This window comes from Macaca nemestrina, chromosome 16, assembly GCF_043159975.1.
Source record: "Macaca nemestrina isolate mMacNem1 chromosome 16, mMacNem.hap1, whole genome shotgun sequence".
Classification (NCBI taxonomy): domain Eukaryota; kingdom Metazoa; phylum Chordata; class Mammalia; order Primates; family Cercopithecidae; genus Macaca; species Macaca nemestrina.
The window spans coordinates 39,199,133-39,227,119 of NC_092140.1; the positions used below are offsets into that span (position 1 = coordinate 39,199,133).

At 36.5% G+C, this 27,987-nt stretch overlaps 1 long non-coding RNA gene across 3 annotated transcripts in view; it reads right to left on the minus strand.

The window, feature by feature from the left end:
• Positions 1-27,987, minus strand: part of LOC105481752 (uncharacterized) — a 232,217-nt gene that overhangs the window by 68,117 nt on the left and 136,113 nt on the right. For all 3 annotated transcript variants that reach the window (XR_987167.3, XR_987164.3, XR_011614735.1), the window contains exon 2: positions 20,059-20,205. This is a non-coding gene — a long non-coding RNA (uncharacterized lncRNA). The remainder of the gene's footprint in view (positions 1-20,058; positions 20,206-27,987) is intronic.

Genomic DNA, 27,987 nt, shown 5'->3' on the forward strand with positions numbered 1-27,987 from the left:
TTTCGATGACCACAAGATAGTCTGATCTTTTAAAAACTCGGCTAAAATGCGTTTTATAAACCTGAATTTCTGAAATGAGTAATAATGAAAACAGTGACATCAAATTTAATATTTGCTTATCCATTTACCCAGATGCATGAACTCACTGATCAGCCCGAATGTACTCATTTTATAAAAAGAAAAAAGAAATCCACCTGTAAGCTTTACAAAAGTGCAGGAAAAAGATGGCTTCCTCTTAGGGTATTCAGTCAAAATTGATGCCATATCAATATGAATTTATTGTTTGCTATTAATTTAAGAAAACAATACATGCTTATTGTGGAAGTCGCAAACAATACAGAATGATAAACAGAGGTCATTATTCATTGTTTTGTTTATGGTTTCTTTTATAAGGGCCTGCTTTCTGTATCTTTACTTAAGATGATCTGCGGCTGTAAGCCCTGCCACCTTCAGCTCTCCTTGACTGTGGACGCCCCTGCTGCTCCCTGATTGATGTAGGTACAGACTAAGTTATCAGCCAGCTCCTGACCCATCCAAGGAGGACAATTTTATTGCATGTCTGTTTAGCTTCTGCTGGTGCTCTCTTGAAGGCATCAATTCTCTCAGGTGAGGACCACAAATAAAATTTAAGAAATTCTCCCTCAGGCTAAGAGGTTAGGAATCACACCAAAATTTCTCTAAATGGAGTCACTCTGCATAATCTCCCCGGCTCGGAGCATCTCTCACAACTCTGTACTGCTCTTTGATTAGAGGAGAATTAAAGACAATGTGGAGTCACTCAGGGGTTTGATTGACAGTCATTTTCTTTTCTGTCCCAGTTACTGTTTTGTTGGATTATCATAAGCGGATCTCTTGCTCCTCTCTTTCTTTTGCCATTTTTGCACATGTGGTGCCTACATAGGAAACCTATGAAATGACAAGCAACCATAAACAATAGACATTGCCTCTGTCCTTCTTTTTACTGCACTACACCCTCCTCCTCTCTAAACAAAGAAATTTTGAGAAACTGCTTTTCTCTTCCTAGCGTAACGCAAAATCATTAAATAAAAATTATAGGGTAGTTTAGCCAATTTCTTCATTATACTGTGAGTTCTTCCAAGCAGTTAACCTGGGTTGCTGCCTGCATGCTTCTCTGTATTGCAAGCTTCTTCCTCCAAAGTATAAACAGGAGTGAATCAGCTCACGAAAATGGTCATAGCTGTGGAATTTAGCTCTTGGCAATTAGCCTCCCCTCTTTCTTCTCAGGCCAAGTTTCAACTATATTAATCCTAATGCGCTGTAACTTGAAATAATACAAATGGAAGTTCCTTATAAAATAGATTTCTTCTCTGCAAAACAGAACAAAAAATTATTCACCCTTTAAATGTAAATACTTTAAATGTAAACCATGAGTATGAAAAATAATCATTGTTAATTTTGAAAAACAGAGTCCTGACCCCAAAAAAACACACCAAATGTTTGCTAATCCCCAGTTTTGGCTATATTTTTAAAATGCAGATTGAGTTTTGCCAGATTGCCAGATACTTTATGGAATATCATTGTGCTGACATCCATAAAAATTGGTATCTAGTCCTGGTTTTACCCCTATCTCATTGAGAGAGTTTGGGCAATTTATTTCCCCTCTTTTGGTACACCATTAAATCAGAAGATTAGTTAAAGAGATTATTAAAATCCTTCTCTTTTTTTATAACTCATAGGCATCAGGATAGAACACTCAACTCCCTCCTCCCATGTTTTCATATGGAAGAACTTCCAGAAAGGGTCACTTCAGGCTTCTCCCTCACATCTCCTCTGACTGATGAGTCTACAGGGTTGTCCAATCTTTTGGCTTCCTTGGGGCACATTAGAAGAAGAATTGTCTTGGGCCACACATAAAATACACTAACACTAGTAATAACTCTTGAGCAAAAAAAAAAAAAAATTGAAAAATATCCCGTAATGTTTTAAGAAAGTTTACAAATTTGAGTTGGGCTGCATTCAAAACGTGAGCCACATGCAGCCCACAAGTCGAGGGTTGAATAAGCTTGTTCTACAAGCTCATTCCTGTTTGGACATCAGTTTGGTCCCCAGAAGCACCCTTACTCTATTCCTCTATGCCTTATGTTTTCTGCTGGAAAAACTGATGGTTTTCTAGTTCAGACTATGACTGGGTAAGTAAATTTAATTCTGGAGCAAAACATGAGCATATCTCAAGTTATATTCTTCAGAGAACTTTATAAAGTGGATAATTTGATGCTCATTTGCCCAACTCCTGTGATTATCTCTCCATTGGTTCTAAACTTGAAGGGATAGGAAATAGCTATTATATATTAAGCCCACTAAAATATCCTAATTAGAGGAGCAAGGATTTGATGAGAACAACTAGAATTGGGAAAGGAAGGAAGGAAGGAAGGAAAAAAGGAAGGAAGGAAGGAAGGGAGGAAGGAAGGAAGGGAGGAAGGAAGGAAGGGAGGAAGGAAGGAAGGAAAAAAGGAAGGAAGGAAGGGAGGATTGGAGAAAAATTTATATATATTTGTTGAATGACTGAATAAACTGATGAACAAACAAATTATGTGTGTTATTTCATAGCAGAACAATTTTACATAGCACTGATTTAAATGAAGCAATGTAAGAAAAACAAAGCAGGAGGCATCACACTTCATTTAAAATTATATTATAAAGCTATAATAAGCAAAACAGTACAGTGCTGGCAGGAAAACAGATGCATAGAAGATAGAAAGCCAAGAAATAAATCCAAGCATACACAGTCAATGGATTTTTAACAAGGTCACCAAAGAGACACAATGGAGAAAGGAGAGTCTCTTCAACAAATGGTGCTGGGAAAACTAGATTTCTACATGCCAACAATGAGATTGGACCCTTACAGCATACTCAAAAATCAATTCAAAATTGATTAAAGACCTGCGTAGTAGACCAGAAACTATAAAACTCCTAGAAGGGAACATAGAGGAATAGCTTCTGAACATTGGCCTTGGCAATAAATTTTTTTGGTATTACACTCAGGCCACAAATGCAAAAATAAACAAACGGCCCCATGTCAAACAACAAAAGCTTCTACACAACAAAGGAAACAATTCACAAATTGAAACATCAGCCTATAAATTGGGAAAAATATTTGGAAACCAAGGGAGATAAGGGATTAATATCCAATTAAAAAAACTCATACAACTTAATAGTGAAAAATATTTAAAATAGTTGGAAAATAGTTAAAATAAAAAATAGGCAAAAGACCTGAATAAACATTCTTCCAAAGAAGACATAAAAATGGCCGACAGATACATAAAATGGTGCTCAACATCACTAGTCATTAGGGAAATACACATCAAAACCACTCATGATGCCACCTCACAACTGTTAGGATGACTATTATCGAAAAGTTAAAAGATAACAACTATTGACAAGGACGTGGAGAAAGGGAATGCTTGTGCACTGTTGGTGGGAATATATATTGGTGCCACCATTATAGAAAACAGTATGGAGATTTCTAAAAAAAAAAAATAAAATAAAAACAGAATTAACATGTGACCCAGTAATTCCATCTTCTGCATCTATACCCAAAGGGAATGAAGTCACTACCTCATAAAGATATCTGCACTCATGTTCATTTTAGCATTGTTAACAATAGCCAAGATAAGGAAAAATCCTGTGTCCATCATTGGACAAATGGATAAAAATCTGTGGTGTATATATAATAGAATATGATTCCACCCTAAAGGAAGAATGAGATCTTGCCATTTGCCACAATATGGATGAGCCTGGAGGACACTGTGCCAAGTGAAATAAGCCAAAAAAAAAAAGAAAATATTGCGTGATCTCACTTACATGTGAAATCTAAAATAAATTGAATATATAGAGATAGAAAATAATAAAGGGATTACAAGGAGCAGGGTAGGGGGAGTGAATGAAGTCATGTAGGTCAGAGGATATAAAGTAGCAGATATGTAGGGTGAACAGGTCTAGAGATCTAATATACAACATGAGGACTATAGATACAATAAAATTATACTGTATATAGAATCCCTGCTCAATGGGTAGATTCTAGCTGTTCTTACCACAAAAACAAAAAAAGGATAACCATGTGAGATGATGGACATGCTAATCTGAGTCACCATTGTAACCTTTTTACTATCTATATGTATCTCATATCATAACATGATGTTGTATGCCTTATACACAGTACAATTAATTTTTAAAACTTTTAAAAAAAACAAATGAAGCAATCTAACATTTACTGTTTTATTGTTTTGCATGCACATGTGTGTGTAAATGTATTTCATCTAAGTAAATTCCATACACAAAGCAAACTTTCAGATTACAGTGTATAAGAGGACATCAACATTTATTTGGAGTTTCTTTTATGCATGGTCAATCCTGGATTGCAAACTCCAATAAAGTAGGAAACCTGTTTCTTTTGGTTTGCTTATGTCTAAGATGTGGCTTAGCATTTACTTTTATTTGCTAAAATAAACAAACAGATGGTGTGGAACAGCTTCCCAGCCCTCTCCTGGTTGAGTGCTTGCTAGACGCAGAACACTGATTATTCTGAACTCTAACTACTAATCGAAAGGCAATCATGACATAGCACTTAGGAAAAGAAGAAAACCAGTATTCAATTATGTTTGTTTATGAACATCATTATTATTTGATGATTAAAATCACAGCTATTACTTCAGTATTTTAATATTAATCTTGTTTTCAAATTAAATTATTGTCATAAACATGGAAATTCCTCTATACATTGTTGATGGGAGTGCAAATTGGTACAATCTTTTCTCGGAATAATTTGGCAAGATTTATCAAAAGCTTCAACAATAACCTTTAACTTTTTTTCCCAGAAACATCGCTTTCAGAATTTACCCTAAGTCAGTCATCACGTCTATACATAAAAATTCATGTACAAAAATTTTTTAGTGAGTATTGATTATAATAGTAGCAATTTAGAAACATTTGCAATGCTCAACAATAAAAAAAGTTTATTTTTTTAAAATAGTAAATCTGTATTTTGGAACACTATATTCTATAAAATTATGGAGTAAAATGCACAATATGTACTTAAGGTAGTACTATTAAAGGTTTAATTTTTTTAAATAAATATATGTTTATCCAAACATATACACCAAACTACCAATATCACCACCACCCCACACCCTGGGGATTTGGTTTATGTGTATTGGCAGACAATTTTCCATGGATCTCTTAAATTTCTGCTAATTTTGCAAGTAGAGGTACTGACTGCTCATTTTACAGGTTACCTTTCCGAGAATATTTGTATTGTGAAAAGGGTTTGGAAAATAGTGTTTCTCTCTAGAACAAGGGGTACGTTTGTTCAATGCCCAGTTTAATAAAGAGAATGTCTCCCTTCAAGACAAAGTTCATCCAGGCTATTGCCCATAGAAAGAGATTCAGGTTCCCTAAGCTCAGTATTCCTTTCCTGTAACGTAACCCACTGCGTGTATAGGGGCCATCATGCCCCTTTTGTATCATCCCCTGGGAACCAGGGCTCAGGAAATGGTTCAAAACCTGCTGATACTCTACTGCTGTAATAAACTTTTATCTCTGCTCTAGGAGTCTCATGTCTTCTACCAGTGTCTATAAAACTGCAGCAGGTTAACTTTTCAGCTTGCAAATCTTGACAATATGTATTCTTTTATTTGTGATTTTTATACATTTATAATTAACTAGAGTAAACATACAGAATCTTTATAACCAGATGCTTAATGATTTTTTTAAAGAATCTGAAAGTCAGATGCAATGTCACAATACTATGCCAACAATAGTATCAGAGGATGCTAGTTTCTCATGGCAGAATGGCTGAGAATGAGGCAGCTAATGGCATTTTGTCTGTTGGCAAACAGGTCTTCCTGTGTTTGCTTCACATGTCTAGAGCCTTGTAGGGCTCTACTTTCAACACAGAGCCTGTTGAAATCTCACGCAATCCACCGACTTGTCTTTATGAAGTCCATGGGGCAAAGAACTATTCCAACAAAATAACTAGGTCTTTTAGAAAAATGTCAGCTGCATTTTCTGACAGGGAACAGGTGTTTAGTGCATAGGATTTCGAGTCAGGAGCCTGCTGCCTTTAAATATAACTGTCAAGTGATCAGCGTCCGCTGGCAAATTGCACTGGAAATAGAAGCTTTCTTTCTACAACAGATGAGACTTTATAGTTGCTGGAGGTTATAAATGTTTGTGAATATGGCTGCGTGTACATATGTTCTCTCATCAGCATCCATTGGAACATAGAAGTAAAGTGTTTATGAAAATGTCCTTATCTGGTGGCAGTTCCATTTCTATAATTTGAAGTGAGATAAAAAGAATGGAGTGCAATTCTCTAAAGATTTCTTTGGTGTGTATCTCTACTGTACCTTGGTACTCAGAGATGGTGGCTTAAGACAAAAAAAAAAAAAAAAGGAAAGGAAGAGAGGTTCTTCCCTTACTCCTAAGCCAGTGTGTTATATTCTGAGGAGCAGAAAAGGGAGGGCTGGGTCCATGTCTGATTGATTTTAAGGATTTCAGGCTTAGAATAATCAAGCTGGGACTCTCTTTCCTTTCTCAAAGAATTTTAAGGTCATGATTCCTATGTAAATCCCGCCTATAAGAAGCCCCTTTAGGTAGAAGTTAACATCAACCAATTTGAAAAGTTAATCCATTATAGTTAATCACAAGCAAACCTAATCCAGTTCTATAGCACACAGTTGCCTCCCATTGACTCTTGTAATTTTATACTGGCTTTCCAAACTGGGCTTTCACCCCAGTCTTCTTTCTCATGTCGCTCTGGATGCCCATAATTTTCTTGATGACACAGTGGCAAAAGCTATTCGTTCTTTGCACCAACATCCATTTCCACCATCCACCTTAGTAACAAATCTCCAGTTTTATTCAAGATAGCACTGTGTCCAGTTAAAAGACTAGATTTCCCAGTTATTCTTTGCTATTAGATGTGGCCATCTGACTAATTTCTGGTCAATGGGAAAAGGAAGTGCTCTGTGGATTCTCTGGGATATTCCTTGGAAACGTAAGTGCTTCATGCCCCCTCCTCTCTCTTTCTTTCCTTTCTTTAACCCCAGTGATGCAGATGGAACTCCTGCCACAGCCTTACAGAGTGCAATTACCTTGCAGATGGAAGACAACTAATGTGAGCAGAAAGAGAAAGCCCCTGGGTCTCTAATAATTGTATGCTTTCTCCAGGCTCTCTCTTCTGAACTTTGCTGTTACTGTTTACATGAAGAAATAAACCCTGAGTGTCCAAGTTACTTCAGTAGTTCCTAGATGAGTACCCTGATTCTCACTGATACAGACAGGCTGCCCTCCAATTCGATATTTTTCACAAACTCTTTTCGACAAATGTGTCAAGTGAATTGGAAATGTTCAGGTTTTGAAAAAGAAAAAGAAACGGTGTGAGAGATAGAAGAGAAAAATCTAGGCACTGAATTAGCAAACAGGATTAGGTTGTTTTCAAACAACAACATTAAAAGGGATTCTGCATTGCTCTGTACGATTGGAAAGCAATGGCTAAATACGTATGAAAAGATTGTCTTTTCAATGCTTCCTTTCATTTTTACCCACATGAAAGAGGTACTAAAGTGACTTGAACTGAAGTCAGATGGCATGGGTTTGAATCCTGTCCCACCTTTTCTCAGCTGTGTGTATGGGACAATTTCCTTCCCCTCTCAGTGTTTCCATTTCTTCCTATGAAAACAGCCTTCTTCCCAGGCTGTCGTGAAGTTGACATGATTTAATACAGACACATGGCCATAGACAGTGACTGGCATATATTGTTACCTATAATTATTGCTCTTCATGTGTCTTCTATACTTTTAAGTGTTTCTATAAAATTTAGTGGAGTGATGATCTTTGTTTTGTATCTAACAATGTGACTCTATACTTTAGCAAAAAGAGAAAAATAAGGTGTTTTGTACATTGAAAGTGGGAGTGTGAAATTCCGAGGTAATCAGACTGTCAAGAGCATAGAAAAACACTTTTCTCACTTTCTCTCCAAACATCTCCCTCATCTATCACCAACAGTGCCACAAAGTATGATAAAGCTGTTCAAGTATCGTAAGAAGAAGGCCTCCTTAAGATGCTCCTAAATTTTATCTCTCTCTGTCTCTCTCTCTTTTTTTTTTTTTTTTTTTGCCTACAGATCTCAAAACAATAGAATTTGAGGTCCTACAGCAAGTGTAATCTCACTTATCTTCTGCTATTTTGCTTTGGTTTATGACACACTCGAGATTTAAATCTGTCATCTAAATTCTTAAAGATACATTCACATTATTCGATTTGTTTCAACATTTTCATTTTCTTTTAGAGAAAGCCTTATTCATTTCCCGTAGTCGGTAGTCCTATCACTTGTATATTCAGAAAATGATTCATATATTCATTATATTTTTGAATAATAAAAAATTCTCCAGTATCTCTCAGTGTTCGTGTTACCTTTGTTGCTGACCTTGTTCACATAGATCATACACAATAGGAACATGTAACAGCTTTTGAGAGCTTTTTCTTCCCTTAGCTTCACCCATCCCTCCCTCTCCCATGTTTATTATGTCACATTTCTAATTCTTTTCCATTAATTTTGATTCTTGATTACTTTTTGGTATTTCTTATTCATCTATGTAGAGATGGTATGTCCTTTGAATTTATTACTGGAATTATCCACAGAAAAGAATGATCTCATGATCTTTTCTCATGATGCTCTTTTTTTATTAGTTCATAATTGAGTATTGCACAATAATTCCCCTGTGGTTCTCATTCTTACAATTAAGGAACATAGCATTAATTATTTACTTTTCCTTATTTCTTAACAAGCTGGAAATACATTTTGTGTACCCTCAAAGAAAGAGCCATTTAGTGTATCAGTCAGAATCATATGTTTTAATTAAGTGACTTGTTATAAAAACGCTTTCTACATTTTCTGTTTAATCTGCCTATCTGCAATGCATTCACAGTTTTCTTATTTCCAAACCATATCTATCAATACTTTTTCCCTCATCATGTCACTGTTTATCTTAATCATAACTATTGATCATATTGCTGATGCAGCCAAAGATTTAAACCAAGTTTTTCAGTTTTAATAGATAACATTTTAGTAATGGGAAATGTTTTATCAGTCCTCAAAACCTAGGAAATTTAGAATCTAGCTCTTTATTCATTATTTCTCAAATGAAAGAAACTAGAATTGCATTCACAAAGTAAAAATTAATCAGAGGAGAAATTGTAAATGAATTTGAATAGTAGCCATCTTTCAATATCTTTGGTCAAGATAGACTAAAACCTTTGAGTTTTAAAAATTCAAATGATTTTTAAACTTTTGGTTTCACTCAAATCCCTCAATAATACTCTAAACAGAATTTCTTATTAATGGAAGATCTGAATGTTTCAAGTTTTACTAAACTCTATTTTCCTTGCTTCTCTAACACTACTTCTGCTACCCTAGTTCTTTCCATGACTTATTATAATTGCCTCTGTTTCTCTCTATAGGATCTTCTTGCATTCCTTGTTGTAACCACAGAATTGGCACAAAATAATGTTCCAATAAATACTTGCTTAAGAAAAGAAATAAATGAATAAAACAGAAACATAAAAGACTAGCAAATTTTCTCCTAGATAGAAGAAGAGGAGGGGTTATGATCACAAACAACACTTGTGCATTTAAGGTTACTCTATAGATGCCGAATACTTTATTCTAAGCGTTAGCATTTGTCTCTTGGTAACTTTTAAGACATTGTGCCATTCCCCGTTTTGAAATCTTTCTGTATCTTTTTTTGCATTAACATGTTAATTTTTGTTCCTGCCAAAGAAGTCATTTGAGATAGGAACATTAGTTCATTGGAGCAGAATTATGTCAATATCACCATAAAAGAGAAAAGGCTGCATTTCATACAGGACTCCACAAAAAGGCACAATTTACATCCTTTGGAAACTTCCGTTATTTGGAACATTTATTAGAATAACAGTAAAGCTGTCAAGATTTTTTAAGGCTTTCAGAGGTTCAGGAACATTCTAATATATATTATTAGATTTAATCCTTGCAACAACCAGGAAGCAGGAATTGGGGAGAAAGGTTAAGTATGACGTCAAAGCAAGCACAGCAATATCCGCCATCAGAGAAATGCAAATCAAAACCACAATGAGATACCATCTCACACCAGTTAGAATGGCGATCATTAAAAAGTCAGGAAACAACAGGTGCTGGAGAGGATGTGGAGAAATAGGAACACTTTTACACTGTTGGTGGGATTGTAAACTAGTTCAACCATTATGGAAAACAGTATGGCGATTCCTCAAGGATCTAGAACTAGATGTACCATATGACCCAGCCATCCCATTACTGGGTATATACCCAAAGGATTATAAATTATGCTGCTATAAAGACACATGCACACGTATGTTTATTGCAGCACTATTCACAATAGCAAAGACTTGGAATCAACCTAAATGTCCATCAGTGACAGACTGGATTAAGAAAATGTGGCACATATACACCATGGAATACTATGCAGCCATCAAAAAGGATGAGTTTGTGTCCTTTGTAGGGACATGGATGCAGCTGGAAACCATCATTCTTAGCAAACTATCACAAGAACAGAAAACCAAACACCGCATGTTCTCACTCATAGGTGGGAACTGAACAACGAGATCACTTGGACTCAGGAAGGGGAACATCACACACCGGGGCCTATCATGGGGAGGGGGGAGGGGGGAGGGATTGCATTGGGAGTTATACCTGATGTAAATGACGAGTTGATGGGTGCAGCACACCAACATGGCACAAGTATACATATGTAACAAACCTGCACGTTATGCACATGTACCCTACAACTTAAAGTATAATAATAATAAATAAATTAAAAAAAAAAAGAAAAAAAAGAAAATATGCTTGATTAGGAATAGGTAGATCTGAGCTCTGGTTCCAGTTCTGCCACTAACTACCTTGAGGAATTAACTCAAGTGACTTGACTCCTCTGGGATTTATTTTTTTTTCATCTATTAAATAAAAGGCTTGGTTTGTTAAGCTCTAGCTCTAAAATTCTGTGCATATTTTATCAAAGAAAATGCATTCCAATCATTCATTTCAAAACCAGAATTCTCATTATCCAAGATAGAAATAACTTGGGAGGCTTAAGTGGCATTCCAAAGGATGAGCTAACTTCTTTGTACCCTTCAGAAGGACATCCTACCTTTGTCCACCCCACATGCCCAAGAAAAGTGTGTTGAGCTACCTGATCATATTTTGCATTGGAAATAGTCTCTTGTTGCCTTTCTTTGTCCTTTCTCCTGTTGTTAGTGGTCAGTGTGTGACTTCCAGATAAGACATTGGAAAGGGAACGCCATGGGAATAACATACAAAGTGTAAAATTGGGAGGAAAGTGGTAGAAAAATAAAACAGCATTGGATACTAGAAAGAATGCCATCTGCATACCAGAAACCTTGATATGTATGGGACTGACTTAAAGGAAACATTGTTAGCTGTCTAACATGCCTGGGAAGTTAGCAGAGATGTGTCCCCACACCCTCTAAATCAGTAGGGTGAGGTTAGGACATGGGCAGGTACAGAGGATGTAGAAGCAGTAGAGGCTTCTTTTTGAGATGATGGCCAGACATGCTGACAGTATGGAAAGTTCCCTCCAGAAAGGAGTGCTACCCAGAGGTAGAAGCACACCTAGCATATTTCAAACTTGGAGCAGAGCACTTTTTAACACCCTCTTTTCTATGCAACACAATTATTTGCAGTAATAATCGTGAAATAAAATAAATTATAATAATGTCCAGAAATGATTGCAGCTATTGAAAATTCCCTTTTATTAAACTTTGTCATATAATTGTGCCAGTAAAAAAATAAATATTTTAATTAACAACAAATAAATACCGCAATGCCGAAAGAAAAACTAAGTAATGAAGTACTATATATAAGTGGAAATAAAACACAGACCTACATATTAGTCTATTACAGTAATGAATGAAAACAAAGTTTTTGTTTTTAGGCCTTAACTCCTGCAAATTAGTAAATAACATCTTCAAAACTATTTTTCTTCACATATTTACGTTCGTAGGCAGTGCAGCCTTGTTAATCTGTCATTGTTCATAGTTGGCCAATATTAAACCTTATATTCATTTTAAGTTCAAAAAGGTATTTCAAATGAGGCAACAGACACACAACTCTTAAACATACAGGTAAGTGTTGCAGATGTTTATAAAAATCTCATTTTACAATACATTCCAGAGCTTGCAATGGCACCCATGTCTTTGTTTCCTCAGGATCAATTCTAGTAAATCTCAAATCTCTCTTGCAGCCAAAACATTTCCTCGAAAATAGCTTCACCAGAAAATTCATCACGTTCTGTTTCTTCCAATTTACAAGCACTGTGCTCTCTTGTTCATTTTATATATACCATTGAATGCAGGAATACCTAGTTCCTCTGGAGTTGGAAAACCACTCCCCAAGCAAGCTCAAATATAGTTAATCTTCGTGTGTTAGAAACTGACTATATAATTTGGAGTTCTCTGAATTATCTTTCAGAGAGAACATAACATTTATCCAGTGATAAGCAATTATAAAATGTACGAATTTAAAGCCATGCATCTGTTATTAGAACTCAATAGCTATGGCAATTGTTTAGAATTAGACCAATAAAAGATTTTTTAAGAGAGCATTGTATCATTAACATTGTTTAAACTTCTTGGTACATAATGATAATGAAAAGCAAATCAATGTTTAGCAGGTTTTTCTGTTGCTGTTTGTAAATTTTCTACAGTCAATGCACACCCTTCCTGCTTGCACCCAGGCCAACCAGAATGACCACCAGGTCGTGTGTGATCTGGAAGTCACACACGGTTTCCACCTTTGTAGCTACTCCCACAAGCTCAAAGGCAGTCCAGCATCAGGGATTCTCTAGGGAGAAGCAAACACCAGCTCTCCAAGACAAGGAAGGAAAATGCTGGAGAACTTAGTGTAAGAAGTAAATCTTTTTAATCAAGGTTGTTGTAGGAAAGAGGAAATGATTTTTTTCCAAAGATCTTGCTTCCAACAAAATTTTAAAAGGATACTACAGCTACATTAAGATGTAAAAATGATGACCACAAAGATGAGAGTCCTTGAAGATCACTTAATGAAAGAGAATGCAGAACCCAAAATCCAACTCTAGTAGATTGAGAATTTGGTATATGACAAAAATGGTGTTTAAGGGTTATACAATATGCACTTTAGATATATTCTGTCTAAAATCTTAATGTGAAAGAAATAAACGTGATCACATTTTCATTCTACACACAAAAATAAATTCTAGACAGTCTAAAAAGTTAAATGTGCAAGAATTAAAACACACACACACAAAATAGAAAAAAAATAGATAAATTGAGATAACAATTTCAAGGCATAAAATCAAAGACAGAAACTATAAAAGAAAGGGCTGACAAAACCAAGAGCATTAAGATTAAGTTTCTATACTTTAAAACAAATCATATATGGAATTAAAAAGTAAATGACATCCTGTAAATGAAAAAAACATACATTGGGTTATATATGAGTGATAAAGAGCTTTCGAAAGTCAGTAAGAAAAATAAAATAATAAAAATGCTGAATGAAAAACAAAGAACATGAACAGTGATTCGTAAAAACAGAAATGTAAATTTTCAAAAAAAAGTTCAACATTATTATAAAAAGGAAAACAAATAAATAAAACAACAATGAAATGTTTTACCCCTCAATTTGGAATTTACATTCTATCTATCTAATGTTGACAAGAGATTGAGAAAATAAGTATTATTTGACAGAGTGCAACATATAAATCACTCTTTTGGGAAGTTATAATTGCAGTACAAATTAAAAGCTTTGGATATAAGACTTGTGACTTCACTTCTAGGAATGTACATATCAAAATAATTAGATAATGAAGATTCATCAACAAAAATCTTCATTGCTCTGTCATTTTTAATATAAATATAAAAATAATACTAAAATAAACATAGAAATAATAATCTCAAGAAAGAAATCTTGAGAGAAGAATGATTAAATAGATTACACTGTATTTGGTAATAAAATACCATACAGTCATTAGGAAATACAAAACAAAAACACAGTATTGGAGCATATTATTATATTTTAAAATGTTTATAACAGCAGTAAGTGGATAAGGCGGTATACAAAACTTTATACAAGATTATTACAATTTTTAATAAACTACATGATTCCTTTATAAACACTGGTCATTTTAGGTATTAGGATTATGCTTTTTTTCCCTCCTCTGCAATTACTTATATTTTGTTCGTGTTCTACAATGATTGTGTAGTATTTTCATATACCAAAATAAAACAACCAGGTTATTAGAAGGAAAAAATATTAGTTAGGCATTATAACACACACCTATAGTCCCAGCTACTCAGGAGGCTGATGTGAGAGGATTGCTTGAGCCTGGGAGATCAAGGGGTCAGTGAGCAATGACGGGTGCCACTGTACTCCAGCCTGAGCAACAGAGCAAGACCCTGTCTTAAAAAATAAAATAAAAAGAAACTTGGGATAATTAAGTTGCCTATGGCCACCACTTCTCCCTCCTTCTTATGGGCAAGTACTTCTTTACTGAAATCTTTACAGAGGGGACAGGAGGCAGTTTTCCCTATGGTCTACTTCCCTCCCAGGCCAAATGCACTCAAGGTTTTGTTCCTGGTGATTTGTTAGTCAAGTCATGACGCAAGATGACATGATTTATACTATCTCATCAACTATGTGCTCCAATGAGATAAGACCCTGTTACGGGATAAGCGTGTCCCTGAAAAATTCATGTGTTGAAGTCCTAATCCCCAATACCTAAGAATGTGACCTTATTTGGAAACAGGATAATTCCAGATGTAATTAGTTAAGATGAGGTCATTCTGGGGTAGGGTAGGCCCATAACCCATTTTGACTGATTTCGTTATAAAAGGGAAAATTTGGACACAGAGACATGCACAGAGTGAAAGCCATGTGAAGCCCTAAAGGGAAAACACCACGTGAAGATGAAGGCAGAGATTAAGATTATGCCTCTACAGTATGATATTGGCTGTGGCTTTGTCATAAATAGTTCTTATTATTTTGAGATGCATTCCATCAGTACTGAATTTATTGAGAAGCTTTAGCATGAAGGGCTGTTGAATTTTGTCAAAGGCCTTTTCTGCATCTATTGAGATAATCATGTGGTTTTTGTCTTTGGTTCTGTTTATGTGATGGATTACATTTATTGATTTGCGTATGTTGAACCAGCCTTGCATCCCAGGGATGAAGCCCACTTGATCATGGTGGATAAACTTTTTGATGTGTTGCTGGATTCGGTTTGCCAGTATTTTATTGAGGATTTTTGCATCGATGTTCATCAGGGATATTGGTCTAAAATTCTCTTTTTTTGTTGTGTCTCTGCCAGGCTTTGGTATCAGGATGATGTTGGCCTCATAAAATGAGTTAGGGAGGATTCCCTCTTTTTCTATTGATTGGAATAGTTTCAGAAGGAATGGTAACAGCTCCTCCTTGTACAACTGGAAGCATTCCCTTTGAAAACTGGCACAAGACAGGGATGCCCTCTCTCACCACTCCTATTCAACATAGTGTTGGAAGTTCTGGCTAGGGCAATCAGGAAGGAAAAGAAATAAAGCGTATTCAGTTAGGAAAAGAAGAAGTCAAATTGTCCCTGTTTGCAGATGACATGATTGTATATTTAGAAAACCCCATCATCTCAGCCCAAAATCTCCTTAAGCTGATAAGTAACTTCAGCAAAGTCTCAGGATACAAACTTAATGTGCAAAAATCACAAGCATTCTTATACACCAGTAATAGACAAACAGAGAGCCAAATCATGAATGAACTTCCATTCACAATTGCTTCAAAGAGAATAAAATACCTAGGAATCCAACTTACAAGGGATGTAAAGGACCTCTTCAAGGAGAACTACAAACTACTGCTCAGTGAAATAAAAGAAAACACAAACAAATGGAAGAACACACCATGCTCATGGAGAGGAATAATCAATATCATGAAAATGGCCATACTGCCCAAGGTAATTTATAGATTCAATGCCATTCCCATCAAGCTACCAAGGACTTTCTTCACAGAATTGGAAAAAACTGCTTTAAAGTTCATATGGAACCAAAAGAGACCTCACATTGCCAAGACAATCCTAAGCCAAAAGAACAAAGCTGCAGGCATCACGCTACCTGACTTCAAACTATACTACAAGGCTACAGTCACCAAAACAGCATGGTACTGGTACCAAAACAGAGATATAGACCAGTGGAACAGAACAGAGTCCTCAGAAATAATACCACACATCTACAGCCATCTGATCATTGACAAACCTGAGAAAAACAAGAAATGGGGAAAGGATTCCCTATTTAATAAATGGTGCTGGGAAAATTGGCTAGCCATAAGTAGAAAGCTGAAACTGGATCCTTTCCTTACTCCTTCTATGAAAATTAATTCAAGATGGATTAGAGACTTAAGTGTTAGACCTAATACCATAAAAACCCTAGAAGAAAACCTAGGGAATACCATTCAGGACATAGGCATGGGCAAGGACTTCATGTCTAAAACACCAAAAGTGATGGCAACAAAAGCCAAAATTGACAAATGGGATCTAATTAAACTAAAAAGCTTCTGCACAGCAAAAGAAACTACCATCGGAGTGAACAGGTAACCTACAGAATGGGAGAAAATTTTTGCAATCGACTCATCTGACAAAAGGCTAATATCCAGAACCTACAAAGAACTCAAACAAATTTACGAGAAAAAAACAAACAACCCCATCATAACATGGGCAAAGGATATGAACAGACACTTCTCAAAAGAAGACATGCATACAGCCAACAGACACATGAAAAAATGCTCGTCATCACTGGCCATCAGAGAAATGCAAATCAAAACCACAATGAGATACCATCTCACACCAGTTAGAATGGCAATCATTAAAAAGTCAGGAAACAACAGGTGCTGGAGAGGATGTGGAAAAATAGGAACACTTTTACACTGTTGGTGGGATTGTAAACTGGTTCAACCATTGTGGAAAACAGTATGGTGATTCCTCAAGGATCTAGAATTAGAAATACCATATGACCCAGCCATCCCATTACTGGGTATATACACAAAGGATTGTAAAGCTTGCTGCTATAAAGACACATGCACACGTATGTTTATTGCGGCACTATTCACAATAGCAAAGACTTGGAATCAACCCAAATGTCCATCAGTGACAGACTGGATTAAGAAAATGTGGCACATATACACCATAGAATACTATGCAGCCATAAAAAAGGATGAGTTCATGTCCTTTGTAGGGACATGGATGCAGCTGGAAACCATCATTCTCAGCAAACTATCGCAAGAACAGAAAACCACACACCGCACGTTCTCACTCATAGGTGGGAATTGAACAATGAGATCACTTGGACTCTGGAAGGGGAACATCACACACTGGGGCCTATTATGGGGGGGAGGGGGAAGGGATGGCACTGGGGGTTATACCTGATGTAAATGATGAGTTGATGGGTGCTGATGAGTTGATGAGTGCAGCACACCAACATGGCACAAGTATACATATGTAACAAACCTGCACATTGTGCACATGTACCCTAGAACTTAAAGTATAATAAAAAAAAAAAAAAAGAAAGGAGAAGGGTAGAAATAATGAACAGTAGAAATCAATGAAAAAGAAATAAGTGATAAAACCAACGAAGCCGAAAATTGGCTTGAAAACATAAATTTGGTAAGCCCCTAGCAAAACTGATCAAGAGAGAAAAAAGCACAATTTACCAAGATCATAACTGAAAGGGGATAACACTACAGATCTTACAGACATTAAAAAGATAATAAAAGAATGTGAACAAGTCTAATCCAATAAATCTGACAACTTACATGAAATTAATAAATTTCCTGAAATGTACAACTTGCCCAGTGACACAGATGAAGAAATCTGAACATCATCGTATCTGAATTAAATCTGTTATGAAAAACCATCTCACAAAGAAAACTCTAGGACCAGAGGTTCTACTGGAGAATTCTAACAAATGTTTAAGGAAAAAAGTAACTCCAATCTTAAACAAAACCTTTCAGAAAATAGAAAAGGAGGGAATACTTCCCAACTCATTTTTTGAAGCCAGAATAATTCTGATTCTAAAATCCAACAAAGACATAATAGGAAAAGAAAATTGTTCTCTTGAATATTGATATGAAAATCCTCAACAAAATGATGGCAAATTATGGAGAAGGGAGCATAGCAGAATGCCAACCAGAATCATCAATGGACAGCAATGCTAGGGGGTGAAGGTCTGATGGAGAAAAGCATACTTAAATCGTCTCAAGGTAACTCTCCTCATTACTTCCCGAGAGAAAAAAGAGCACACTGGAGAAACCTGGCAGATACCACGTCTATCTATTAGGTCATCAAAGTTAACATCACCAGTATTAGGACAAGCTGAAGTCTTGTGCCTCCTGCCATGACACACTGGGAATACATCACTCCTGTGATACTCCTGCCAGAAAGACAGAGTCTGAATTCAATCACAAGGAAACATCAGGCAAAGCCAAACAAGGAGACACTCTGCAAAAAAAATGTGGCCAGTACTCTTCCAATATTTAAGTGTTACAAAATTCAAAGACAGACTCGGGAACTGTTCCAGATTAATGGAAACCAAAGAGATAGGACAGCTCAGTGCAGCAAGGGACCCTGGACTGGGTCCTTAACAAAGATGATGTTTGCATAGGAACAGTGGCTATGACGTTAGCACTGTATCGGTGTGAAATTTCCTATTTTGATCATTGTACTATGGTTATATAAGAGAATTTCCTTCCTTTTAGGATATATACATTGAAGTATTTAGATGAATACTGCTGTTTGCCCTTAATAAAAAATTAAATTAAAAAATGAAGTATTTAGATGTAAAGAGGGGCAACGCCTCCAACTGAGTCTCAAATGTCTCAGAAAATAATAAATACAGTAAATATGAAAAAAAAAAAGATGATGCCTCTAGAAGCCAAGGAATGCCCAAGATTGCCACCAGCCAACAGAACCCAGGGAAGAGGCATGGAGCCATTTTCCTTCTAGCAGTCAAATTAATTAACCTTGCAGCCCTCAGAAAGAACGAATGCTGCTGACACTTTGATCTCAGACTTCTAGAATTGTGTGTATAGTCTCCAGAACTGTGAGACAATACATTTCTGTTGTTGAAGTTACCCGTTTTGAGGTACTTTGCTATAGCAGCCCTAGGAAACGAATACAAACCCAATAATTTTTGACAGTTTGATCAGGAATCTGTTTCCCTAAAGGTTGAAACCACATGGGAGGGCAGTTCTTGTTTTGTTCAAGGGTAATGACTTTAAGTCCTTTTTGCCTTACAAATGTAAAGCACAAATCCCATCCTATGATGGAGAGACCCAGGATAAAGAGGCTAAAGCTCTGCAAAATGACAGTAAGATGGTCTTCACTGGGGATGAAGTTGCACACTTGTGGATATTTTTCACCAAGAGACGTGCATTTTTTCCTTTGGTGGCTGGAGTGTGCTCCTGATAGGAGAGAAATAATTAGAGGAGAGTAACTTTGGGAACAAGAAGTCTTCTGTATATTCAGGCACCCAGGCTGCAGATCACAGGCTGACGAGAGAAGGTGATACTTGTTGCTGGGGCTTGCGTTATGAACTGAGAATGACTATTTATAGTTTCCAGTTTTATTCTCTCTGAATTGCAAATCTCTTCTGTTATCCCAAAGTCTTCAGAAAAATATTCTTAAAGATTATAGATTCACTTATCACCATGGGGAATCTGAGACCAGACAATGTAATATGCACTGGGGAAATGAGAAAGAAGTTCCAGACTGTTGAGAGATCCCAATCTCAAGACAGCACAGGGTAACATGCACAAAAGTCATGCTGTGGTCTAGAGACCCTTGGTTGACTAAAGTGGCAGGTGGCAACCAGGACAGATGTGGGAAGCACATCAACTTTCTCTGGGGCTACTCAGAAAACTACTGGAAATAAAATTGTTTAAAAACAAAACAACAACAAAACAAAACTGGCCTTTCTGACCTCTGGCAGGATGGGACTTACACATTGCTTTTTAGGTACTTGACGTGCAGCCTCAAAACTGAGCAAGTCTAGGACTCTCTTCTTTTGAACACTGTGCCAAACGCCTGGATTTTTGAAAAGCTCTTGGTTTCAGCACTTCAACTTCTTTCCATAGATTTGGTATCAGACCTGCAAAGTTACAGAAACAATAGGATTTCGCTAATATTTTGGATTATGGGTTTATTCTAAAATACTGTTTCTTATTAACAAAAAATATAAGGTTGGCCAAAATGATAATTAGTATTCGTCTATGCAGTGCTCATTTCTTTGGTGACATAGCTATGACTTAAATAGGTTTGTGTCTCTATCTCCCCAGCCACAGCTCTAGTAAAAGTCACCCTAATCTCTGATACAGACTCTATGAATCTTCCTTTATTCTCCTTCAATCCATTTTCCATCTAGCAGTAAATTAACTGAAAATGCTAATTTAACCTTGTAATCGCCCACTTAAAATTCTTCAATATTTTCCCCAGGAAAAAGAATCAAATTTGTCAGCCTGGCCTGTAAGACTCAACAACTTGGTGCAGCCTATGTCTTCAGCTTCATTTGTCACTCTGGTCAGGGGAATTCTTTCCCCACCTGGCCTAATTCCTAATTTTCCTTCAGGTCTGAAATTTCAAGTCACTTTTTCACTGATCCTGAATCTAAATCAGTTGCCTTAATCATCACGCTCTTTAATTTCTTCAATTACATCTATACTTTCTAATTATATATTAATGTGATCATTTATTTGTATAATGCTGATCCCCCATTTTTAAGAATAATAGGGTTTAGATTGTTTTCTATTAGGCTATGTTCCATCCCTAGACCTAACAGAATTTCTAGTATCTTGTAGATATATTGTAGGTGCTCAATACATACTTGATGAATGAGAAGGTAGATGCCCTTAAAATAGTGCTTGAATTGTGTCTTAAAGAAAACATTCAAAGATAATTTTTTCAATGCAAATATTAAAAAAAAAAACAGGAATATAATCTGTCTACCTGGTTAAAGATGACGAATAGAGCAGATTTTTCAGCCTAAAATTTTTCACCTTCTCAGAAGCTAACTCAGGAAAGCTTCTTAACATAGCCACAATTTTGATCAGAATGCCTTGGAATCTATGATAATGATACTCTTGACTTAAAGATGTCCAGAATAATTTTTCCTTCCACTTCTAGACCTTGCTTGGGCATGATTTGATAATTCATTCTTCAGCTTTAAATAAGCACCAGTCTCTCTTTTCCATTTCTTTCTTCCCTGAAAGAAAGCATAATCCCCTTGGCCTGGCTCTGATGCCAACTAGGTGTTATGACTCTGGCCTCCAGTTTCCTCATCTGTCAAATGGGGATAATACCCAGCTCCTTAACTGATAGAGCTGTTTTGAGAATCAAGTTATTAGCTATTGAAACTATGTTAAAAAAAAAACTCTTATAATACAGCAAAATGTTAAGTACAGAACTGTTCAATAAACATTTTCAACTACTAATATGCGTAGCCAAATGGTGTATTTCCCAAGTTTATGTAATTGTCACTAGTGTTTGTATTTGCATACATACACCTGTCAGTAAATGTCAACCTGTGGCCAATAAGATAGGAATCCTAGGAAGAAAAGAAGAAAGAAAAGAGCAAAACAACCCCACAAACTAAGTTAGATTAATAAAATAGAAACAATGAATTTGTTAAGGTAGAAATAAATTACCAACTCCAATTTTATGTATATTATTTCTAAAGTTTACACAAGTTCCCTTATATATAGCCTTAGTTTTCAATTTTGACAATTTTATTTTGACAAGCAATAATACTGAAATATTTTAAACTATCATTACATTTAATCTTCTTCCTAAAGCTCCTTGTTTCTTTGGCAGTAAAGACATAAATTGTCATTGCCTATTTCTATTGACTTTGAAGTATAACATTCTTTTTGCTCAGCTAATCTAAATCAACCATATAATGTAGCCCCTTTGGGTAATAATTATACCTGAAATATGTACCTGAGTAAAAGAAAGGAAAACATCTCAATTCTAGCTTCTTTTCATTTAGTTTTATGATAACTGATTTATGTATTTCTTGGGTCTTCTATTCAACAGGAATAAACCTCTCTACCTCCCAGGATATTTGCAAATATATGCCTATGAATTATCTGGTTCCCACTCCACACACCCATAATTTTTATTTTTAATAAATTAGTATAAAGTACATGTTACATATCATTATTTGTCACTATATTACCATAATAAATGGATTATTAATCAACTTACAATAGCCAGATTAAATTTTAGTACACAGCACTCTAAATGTGCTGCCAAGTATTCTATAAAAGCAATTTCACTTCAGCACCTATGTCAAAAAATATCCTATGTCCTCACAATATTTTTACTCATTGTAATAAGAAATTTTTCACATCATCATCAATAACCTAGAAAATTAATATTGATAAAGGCATTTATGCTTATTGGGGAAACAGTTCTCCATTGGGCCATAAAATGAAATTCTAGGTCAGTTTCAAGGTTTTGTTCATTCTTTAATAAGAGTATTAAAGGTATAAATCTTCTGCAAAATGTTAAAAGGAGATTTCAGTTTTGTTCATAGTTGTTTCTGACACTAAGAAGCCAAGCAGTAAGATGATTCATCAGGGCAATTTACTTAGTGCATCAGAATGTCCTCTATGACAGCAATGGGGCTGGGGGCCAGGGGGAAACTTGTGGATTTACCTATCAAAACCATTGTGTTCTCTCTCTCTCTGTCTCTCTCTCTCACACACACACACTCTCTCTCTCTCTCTCTCTCTCTCTCTTTCTTCTCTCATTAATCAGCTTGGATGACCTAACGACAGTAATAACAAACACCTCTTTGTTATATATCACCTTTTCTTCCCAGATTGCTGGACTGTAAGTCCACTCTCAGGCTTTTCCCACTATCCTGCTTGATTGAAAGAGACACCTTCATGTGTGTGCAGTGAAAGGAAGAGAGACGCCATCCCTTTTCCAGAATACAGTCACAATTGAGAGTCATGTTCTAAGTATAAAGACATGACTAAAATTCTCCTAGTATGATCAGTACACATTTTTTTGGCTGTAAAACCAATTCAATACTTCCAGAACCTATCAGTGCTCATATTAATTAAAATAAGACATATCCATTGTAAAAATGCATCATGTATAACACAATATATACAAAAAAAGTAAATGGCATAATCTTACAACCTAAAGGAAAACAACTTTGAAAATTTTCTTGATCTATAAATGGTGAGTACAAATATTCAGAGTACAAAATATCTACTATATATTTTAAAAATATTCTTATGTCAAAATAATCATTTTGTCTATACACAAGAACTTAATCTTATTCAATTCAATGTAAACTCATTCTAATCACAATTTATAGAGGCCCTGCAGTATTTTCTCAGATAAATTAAAATTTTGCAGTGAATTAGGTTCTCCCCGTCTAGAACTGTACCCAGGTTTTAGTTCAGCTCAAGTGGCACCACATTGGGGAGGATGTGGGTCCTCTCCCGGATCATCTGTTCACACTGCACTTTGTTTGCATTTATTCTTGTTAGCCTTTAATGAGATATTCTATATGCCATCTGGTATCCCTTAGATCATGGCTTCTACACCCACCTCTTTCCAACAACAAGATTTTTGATTCTCTAGCTCTCCTTTAGCTACATGCATACCCTGTAATTGAAGAACAGGAAAGATAAATGGCTACTCTCCTGAAATCGTAGAGCTGCCTTGAAATCCACCTGCCCAGGGCAGTTCTGTGGTCATTACTACTCGATATCATAGAAATTATACAGAACACAGGCTGGCTGCCATGGTTCATGCCTGTAGGGAGGCCAAGGCAGGCAGATTGCTGGCCCAGGAGTTTGAGACCAGCCTGAGCAACATGATGAAACCCCATCTCTACAAAAAGTACAAAAACAGCCGGATGTAGTGGCACGTGCCTGTAGTCCCAGTTATGTGGAAGGCTGATGTGAGAGGATTGCCTGAGCCCAGTAGGTAGAGGCTTCAGTGAGCTGAGATCATGCCACTGTACTCCAGCCTGGGTGACAGCCTGGGAAACCACGGGAAGGAAGGAAGGAAGGAAGGAAGGAAGGAAGGAAGGAAGGAAGGAAGGAAGGAAGGAAGGAAGGAAGGAAGGAAGGGAGGGAGGGAGGGAGGGAGGGAGGGAGGGAGGGAGGGAGGGAGGGAGGGAGGGAGGGAAGGAAGGAAAGGAAAGGAAACAGAATACAGGACTTCTCTATAAGGCTTCCCAAATCTCCACTCACCATCTGAAACACAAGACACAGGTCCCTTCAGTATCCTGCACTTTCCTCCCCCAAGTGTAGTTGGAGATTCTAGAACTCTATTCACTTATATCTCAGTTCCAGGTTACAGAACTGAGATTTGAACTTTCTTTGTTTCAGAAAATCATATTGATATAGTGTTACTCTCTTGCGATATTGTGTTGATATGCCATTACTCTCTTAGGAGACAGTAATTTTCTAAAATAAAGTCATATTCTCTTGAGTTTTCCTCCCCCAACTTGGACAATACCTACCTAATCTCCAGGGATAGACTCTTATCTTATTTCCAAACTATTAATTATAGCTGAAACTAGATGTCTTCTTGGATTAGCCTTTTAAAAATGGAGTATTCTGACCCTTGCAGGTCAAAAGCCCTGACTTTCAAGAATCTGTGTCTGCTGTGAGTCTCAAGAGTCTATTTTGTAACTCAGAAGCCAAGGTATTGATATTTTATCCTCTATGTTTGATATAATCTCTCCCCTGAGACAGTGCATATTAATTAATTAATAGTGGAAAGGTCACAGCAAAGAAAGAAATAGATTGGATTGTGAGAGAAGAATTTCAGTTAAATTATAGACTTCTATCTAGGTAACCTATCTATCCATCTATCTTATCTATCTATGTATCTATCTATCTAATCTAGCTAGCTAGCTACCTATCTACCGACCTACTTATCTATCTTTCCAGATAGCTTTTTTTTTTTTCTCTAGAAAGTTCAAGTATACCCGTTTCTTTTATTTCTTAGAATTCTACAATTTTCCCCACTTGTTTGGAATCTCTACTTCAGTAAACATTTGGAACATATCTTCTACCCTCACTCTCTAGAATTATTCCATTTACCAGTTGACTGGGTCCCTTGTTTATTTCCAAAATCATAGAGTTTCCAAACCATATGGAAGGTGTACAATGTTTCAAAGGCAGAAATTTGTTGTTTTCTAACAGATTTGAACATCAGAATAGGTGCTTTGTTCTTGCCACTAGTTTGGGAGTGCTTGTAGCTCACGCTGACAAAATTACTCCAAAAGTCAAATGTACTATCTGAAGTGGATTTGGACATAAAACCTCTTAGGCATTTGTCAAGAAATTACAATAAAATTCTTCAGTGCCCCTCATTAATACTTTTTTCAATCTTATTGCTAACCTCTTTCTCAATGATAATCATGCCCACTGGAGTCTGCAAACTTTTCCTGTGCAGAGCCAGATAATAATTTTTTTGGGCTTTGCATACTATATGATCTCTGTCACAACTAGTCAACTCTTCTTGGTATCACAAAAGTTGCCATAGAAAATACATAAATGAATGAATGTGACTATGTCCCAATTAAACTTTATTTACAAAAATAGTGGGCCAAATTTAGCTTATAATTCACAGTTTTCTGTGAATTGTTTTAGACTATCTGGTCCCCATCTTAAAATATCCTCCCTGTTCAATTCATTCCATATTCTCTGCTTAATAATCTTTAGGGGGCACAACCTCCCCTGCTGACATGACACAATTTATACACCTATTTCTCAATCTGGCATTGACGATTCTCTACCATGTGACTATTAGAGAGGGAAAGGAAGCTGGGACCAAACAGAAGGAAGCGTTGAGAAATCTAATGTAACCATGCATTCTGGCTCTGGCGAGGACAAGCAAACAGTCTGAGGAACATTTTCAAAAGATACAGACACTTTGTGCATAAAATGGAGCAGTGTCAGTGCCCACTCACGTTTCTATCAATACCAGACACCAGAGGGGCAGACCCAGAGGATTGGGAAACACTAGCTGGCCAGGCGACATCATTCACAGCTTGTTTCCATTAAAGGCCCTCAGCCAAGAGTATAAGGGGATGGGACAGGCCGTTGCACAGTCCATGAGCCAGACACTTGGCAGGACTATCATTAGTTTAGTCAAGTCAAAGCTTTGTTTCTGGACATCCGGATATCATCCAAGCAGCTAGAGGGATGACAGAATAAAGGACTGGATATGTGCATAATAAGCCAAGGAACCATACCAACTGGGGAGCTGGGAGCAAAGAGAAGCCCAGTTCCATCTTAGAGCAGACAATGTAAAAATCTATTCAAAAGAATGAAATTGGTCATTATGCCATAAAGGGAAGGTTGCCTCCTGCTCAGAATAGTCTCCCCAGAAAATGCCTCAATTAGGTAAGTCATTTCAGAGGCTCTGTTTTCTATAATCAATATGCAATGCCCCCTTCTTGATAGTGCTCAGAGCAACACGTGATGAGAGCCTGAATGACCTAAAATGTGCCCAAGACTAGAGTACACTTGTAACTCCTAACTTGAAAAATTCAATGAGTATAAGTGTCATGCTGAGCAGAACAGTTGCATCAGCAAATATTAAACTGTAGTTGGACTTTAAAAGAAATCAAATAATATTCCATACCACTTTATTAAGTCATCTTGAAAAATGACTATCATAGCACTAATGACCAATGATATTTATCATCTACAGGAGTAGTAAATGTTTGCCTGTAGAAATAACTAAATGGAAAATCAAATCATAATTAGCTGGTAACCAGGTAAGCTTGGAATTAGTAGAAAGATGATTTGATGTATAAACTGTTTAAGAGCATTATGCTAAGAAAACATGAAACATATCCACTTGCCCATATAAATATTATTATTGTGAATGGATCCAGAACATGCTGTTTTCATTGCCTACAACTAATTGCATTTCTCATCACAAAAGGGACAACTTTCTTGGTAAGGGAAGCATTTGAGTTTCAAAGGAATATTTAGCAGTATTCACTCCCTTGGCTATCCCTGAGTTGGCATTGCCAACATTTATTTCCCTGAAACTCTCCATTTTCTATATTTCCATTACTGGCTAACCCTTATTTTCATAGATAACAGTCTTTATTTAAGTGAATTAATATGGACAATTGAATTGCAATCAAATCCTGTTAGCATGGGAACCATTCTTTACCTTTCCCAATACTTTGCTTATCTCTGCTCTGGTTTTTACCCAAAGTTTAACTCTCGAGGAATATTCTGTTTAATTTCCAAGATAGTAAAAGTACTTACATGCTGTCAACAGGAAATGTATAAAACAGAAACTACAGAAGCACACAAAGGTATCCACATAGACACATTGGATTCCTCATCTGGTTGATGGAAATGGAGATTTGAAAGCCCAGCTATTGGATGCCAGATCAGTGGATCTTGTTAAAGTAATTTAATTCCCAGACTGACTACACCAAGGTCTATTTCCTGCCTCAATTAGTATTGGCTTAGGAACAGATGTAGGGGTAATTGGTGGCGGGAGGCTAGATGAGGGTACGGAGGTTGTATGCACATCAGAAGATTCAGCTTCTGTGCAGCTGGCGAAGGTAGCGATACTATAGCATAGAAGGGCGGCTATGAAGCAGAACAGTAGCTCCCAATGGGAAGATGAGGAGAAGTAATTGTCTAGGTGAGGATGAGGGGAAACTAAATAATCTCTGTTGAACAGTTTGGATTAGTAGCAACACAGGGTGGAAAACCAGAAAAGGAAACTGGGAGAATATGGCACTACATGCCTATGAACAGACTATTTAGTATTCTGAGGTCTTCACCTGTGGGTTGCTTAACCATGCGCAAGTCCTGATGCTGAACAGTTCATTTGAAAAATGGGGTCAATAAAACGACTTTACAGG